The sequence below is a fragment of the Hetaerina americana genome, unplaced genomic scaffold (assembly GCF_022747635.1).
Source record: "Hetaerina americana unplaced genomic scaffold, ioHetAmer1.1.p SCAF_41, whole genome shotgun sequence".
NCBI classification, from domain to species: Eukaryota; Metazoa; Arthropoda; class Insecta; order Odonata; family Calopterygidae; genus Hetaerina; species Hetaerina americana.
The window spans coordinates 1,651,639-1,657,157 of record NW_027286997.1 but is presented as its reverse complement, the minus strand read 5'-3'; positions in this window follow the sequence as shown (position 1 = coordinate 1,657,157).

Below are 5,519 nucleotides of genomic sequence, written 5' to 3'. Positions count from 1 at the left end.
ATGCTGCAGAAGAGGCCTGCTCCTTGCAGACCCTGCTTTTATGGAATTGTGCATGAATTATTTGCAAATATAGAAACTGTCACAAACTGAGACCTGGCAGTACGTCCCCTCGGCAGCCAATTTAGCCGACTGTCCATCTCGGACTGTCCTGCCCCTCTAAATATGCTTTGGTCAACCACCTAAGGTATACATATATAGTGTGGTATGCAGCTGAGTCTTTGGTTGCAGAATTCGGTTGCCCGAGGTGATGTGCCTCCATGTCTCACGGGGGTCAGAGCGTAAACCGTGACTTTTCAGCTTTTCATTGCACTTTATTATGGAATTAAGTCGGCAAATTTTTATTAGAGGTAATATTCAATGTTTCACGCTTTAATTGGCATTTTTTCCATGATTTTATATCAATAAATACATTTCCATTGAGTACCAAAATGCTCGACATGTTAATGCATAAACTTAATTAAAAATGGATCTTGTCGATCCGGCAGTATTTGAATGCAGTAACTTTGGTGTACGATTATGCAAACATGCACTTCAATAGCCTGTTTGCACACCTGTGTATTTTCAGTACCAGGTCACTCATTTAAAAAGAGCACTTCATTGCTTGCCTGCTAGACTCAAAAATAACATGTAGCACAAAATACTTCTCCTTGCTGAGAACTGCCCGGCCATTTGAAAGAAATCAATCCAGAAATGTCACCCTTGAATTTCTCTAGATGGGTCAAGGAGAATGAAAGTTACCAGGTATAAGTACCAAAACTCACCATTCACAATTACTTGGGCCAAGTGATGCAACCCAAGAAATAAAATGAAAAGAAAATTTGGCAATATACCCGGGCAGATAGGGAAGGGTTCCAGGAATTTTTAAGGGGCAAGTTTTCTGAATGGGCAGCTAGTGGAGCGACCGTGGAGAAAATATGGGAAACATTCAAAGAAATAATTCTTGAAGGGCAAATGAAGTATGTTCCCATAAAAAATTTGAAACAGAACACGGATCCGGAGTACTACAAAAATCCATAAAAAAACTAAAGATAGCGGGAAGAAAGGCACACAGATTAAAGAATGAAAGTACAGAAATGTCACACCATTACAGGACCTTGGTCCGGAACCTAAATAGGGAAAAGAAGGAGGCAAAGGAAAAATTTCTTATCAATGCAATTTCGAAAGACAACGCAACGAAATTTTATAGATACATGAGAACAAGGAAAGATAACAGGGAACGCGTGACTATATTAAAAACCAAGGAAAATGGTATTGTAACAGACACTGTAGAAATAGCAAATATGTTCAACTCCTGCTTTACGGATGTTTTTTGGGGAATAGAAAACAAAAAGGAAAATAAGGCTTGCCTAAATTGCTCAGAAACGACAGAGAACTTCATCAGCATAACAGCACCAAATAGCTCACTGCCCTCAACAAACGGTATTATCTTGGAGGACTCATATTTTGTGAAAAAAATAAGGAAGATGAGGAAAAATAAGTCAGTGGGACTGGATAATATCTCAATTGACATTCTAAAACTGGGTGATACCGCAATAGCTATGTACCTGAGTCATCTATTTAAAGTAACTTTAAATAATGATGCCTTGCCCAATGATTGGAAAAAAGCAAATATTACACTAATTTTCAAGAAAGGGGATAAAACAATAGCCAACAATTATAGACCGGTAAGCATAACCTCAGTTGTTTGCAAAATAATGGAAAAAAGAATTGCTGACTACATTCGGGAATGGTGGGCAAGAGATAGATGGCTATTCAAACACCAACATGGGTTTAGAACGGGATACTCGTGTGAAACGCAGCTTTTGGGATTAAGTCAATACATCGGCGACGCAATAGATGAAGGAAAGGAAGTGGATGCAGTAATTGTTGATTTTTCGGCAGCTTTTGACCGAGTGCCTCACGATAAATTATTGTTAAAGTTGGATTCGTTACCATTGGACTTGAGGGTAAAACAATGGATAAAAAATTTTCTCAGAGGCAGAACTCAAAAAGTAAAATTAGGGGATACATTTTCAAATGAGGCGAGCGTACTAGCAGGAGTTCCACAAGGTAGTGTTCTAGGGCCATTACTCTTCCTAATTTACGTAAACGATCTACCAAACAATTTACATTCTCAAATAAGACTCTTTGCTGATGACTGCATTATATACAGACGGATAGAACATGTCAATGACCACGTAATATTACAAAATGACATCGATCACCTTGGTGACTGGGTTACAAATAATAATATGGGCATTAATATAAGTAAAAGTAAGCATATAAAATTTTCAAATAAAAAGAATGCAGAAAAGGAAATTTACACCCTCTTTGGAGAAAGAATCCCATGTACTAGTCAATGCAAATATTTAGGCATTTATTTAACTAGGGATCTTGGGTGGGGGGTCCAAGTAGATAATTTGACATGGAAGGCATTTAAAGTATTGCATTGGGTGATGAGAAATTTAAAAGGAAGTAGCGTAGCCACAAAAGAAAAAGCATATAAGGCACTGGTTATCCCTATCCTAGAATACTCCTCCATAGTATGGGATCCATATGAGGTGGGACATATTAAAAAGATAGAAAAAGTTCAAAGAAAGGCAGCAAGATATGTACTCGGAAGGTACAAAAGAACAGATAGTGTCACGGATATGTTAGATGTACTGAAATGGGAGAGTTGAAAAATAGAAGAAAAAGGAGTAGGTTAGGCACGATGTATAGAATTGTTAAAAAGGAAGAAGCATGGGAAGATTTATGGCAAGGGATAGAAAAGCCTAACTTTAAGGGAAAAAACGACCATAGCCACAAAATAAAAATAAGGACTCAAAAAACCAATAAGAAAAATAACTCTTTTTTAAATAGAACCATAATTGATTGGAACCAGCTGCCTGGAGGTTTGTTGGAGCCCTTTCCATCCAATTTTAGAAGTTTTAAGTTGAAATGTAAAGCAGTCACTGGGTAATAAACTTCATTGTAGTCATGAAAATATTGTTTGTATGTGATGTGGACGGCATATTGTATGTGATGTGGAAGTTTGTTTGTATGTGATGTGGAAGTGTCATTATGTAAAAATATTTTATCTCTTCTGTTTTTATGTCTTCGTATGTAATTTTCGTTGTAGAGTTATCTTTGACCTAACCTGACCGTTGCCACCAGGAAATTTGCCTAATTGCAACGTAATTGTGTAAATAAATAAATAAATAAACCCAATTTTAAAATGAAATAGACAAGATATTGCTGCTTGATGCACTGTATCATGTCGGCTAGGGGTTGAAATTGAATGTTTCTGAATGTTTCATGACAAGCCATAGAAATCCCAGACAGAAGAATCAACAAGGGCTGTATAAATTCAAAGACAGGAGGCCAAGAGCCACTGAACACCAAAAATTTTCTCCCAAAACATTGTTAGCCAGTATCATCAAAACAAAGGCAACAGTAACCCCATAAAAACAACGGCAGCATCCTCCTCTGGCCTGGAAAGTGAGTAATTGCAAGCCACTAAATCAACAATCTTTGGCATTTCCCTCCCTAAGAAGAAAGCAACTGTCGAAAATGCTACTTCACATGCTATTCATGAAGAGTGCATGCATTCACATCTCAACAGGAAAAGAAATCATATGAAAGTATGACTTAGACAGTCTTCCACAGAATATTGATGAGCCACAGAGAATTAATTTGATAAAAAACACAGTAATCAACCCAAAGGTCAGTTTGGTAGCCAGCCGTGATGGTAGATTTAACCCAGTACTAAGCCAGACGGTGTGTGAAATTCACACACCAGGGTAGTGGGGCCAGTTCCTTTCCCTGTGCCAGTTATGGTTTCCCAGGAAGATCTGGTACCTGAAAAATCACACAGCTTGGGTGGAGCTGCAGATTACCAGAGAGGCTTGCCCAGGAATCGAACTCGGGCCTTCTGGTCAGTAGTCCAACGCTTTCCTCTGGTCTACCGCAACCCATCATTTTTTTATTTGATCATCATTAATTTGATAATATACCTCAAACTATAAAATAGTGGAGGTACACAGACTAAATCATCTTCTGGTACCCTATTAGATTGCTGCTTATATCTGCTGTTTTATCTTCCTTTCTTTAAGCCAAAGGTTTAAAAGATCAAAGTGTATTTTAATATACTGAGTTATTTTTTTCAATGAAAATTCAACACAAATGTATTTACTACATAGCAAATATATGGATCTAAATTGTGACCATTTATCTCAAACAAGATTTGAAGAAGGCAGTTCCGTTGAAATCAGAAAAACCTTTGCATTGAATGACTTTGCATCAAAGCTGATGAACAGTAAAATCTCACTTACAAAAACAAAAACTTTTATTTGCCGAGACTGGAATAAGCAAAGGCAAATACAACCAATGCCAAATGCTACTTTTAACCCGTACATAATGCACAATACATCTTTACTCTTTAATTAGTTCAAGCATCAACAAAAACGCACACAAGAGGTTACCAAAACTGCAGACATTCTCTTCTTTCAATAACACTGATTTAATATAACATCAATTAAGAAAGTGTACAAGTGGGAAACAGAGAGTGTTGTTTTTATACAATATAAAATTGAGGGACTTGCATTTTAAAGCACCATACCAAGAATATTTGTAATCAAAATGGACTTTCTTTCAGCTTTTAAAAATTATATATATTTTCATTCGCATATGATGTACTTAACTCAGTCACTGGAGGACACACACACTTCCCCTCTCCGCCACTCTTGCTTCAAAACATTTCCAAACTGAGCCACACATTGTTCCACAGGTAATGACTAGTGCAATATAATGACTAGCACCACAAATGTGACAAAATAGCTCTCCAAAACTCAAAGTCCCAATATTTGTGCAAACTCAGCATCAGAAAACAATTCATTCACTTGTAATTAAATAATATATCATTAAATATGAGTTCAACATGAGTTATATATGTAAACAAGTTACACGTAGAAAAGAGAAGACAAAAAATAAAAATTTTGTCACCAAAATAAATAAGCAGCTCTCAGTGAGCGGATGACAGAACTATGGTCACAAGAAACCCATCTAAACAAAAGTACAACATAATCTCTTGTACTTAAAATTTTCAAAACAAGGCATGTTTGCCATTCGTGCAATTATATTAGTACATATATTAATACATACATATGCACTCATAAAGAGGACCATGAAAAATTGCACTTTGGTCAATACAAACAGAAGGAAACAATTAGAAAATATTGAAATGAAATAACTGACTTTGTAATTCCACACAAAAAAAAATTAATTAGAAAATACCCCAAGCAGTGGCATTAGAGAGGATGACAGAATCCTTCGTACTCATTAACATGTTGAGCGAGAATGGATTAATTGTCACTCTTTGGAGCACAGCAAATTCTTTGACAATTTCGAAGGAATGACAACACACTGACGAGGCCTTCTTCCCCTGCACCCTCTCTCTCTCTCGTCGCTCCTCATCAACTCAGAACACATTCTTGCACACACAGAGGAACAGTTCTCCCAGGCCAAGGAACTAAACACCCACCCACCCACCCAACCCCACC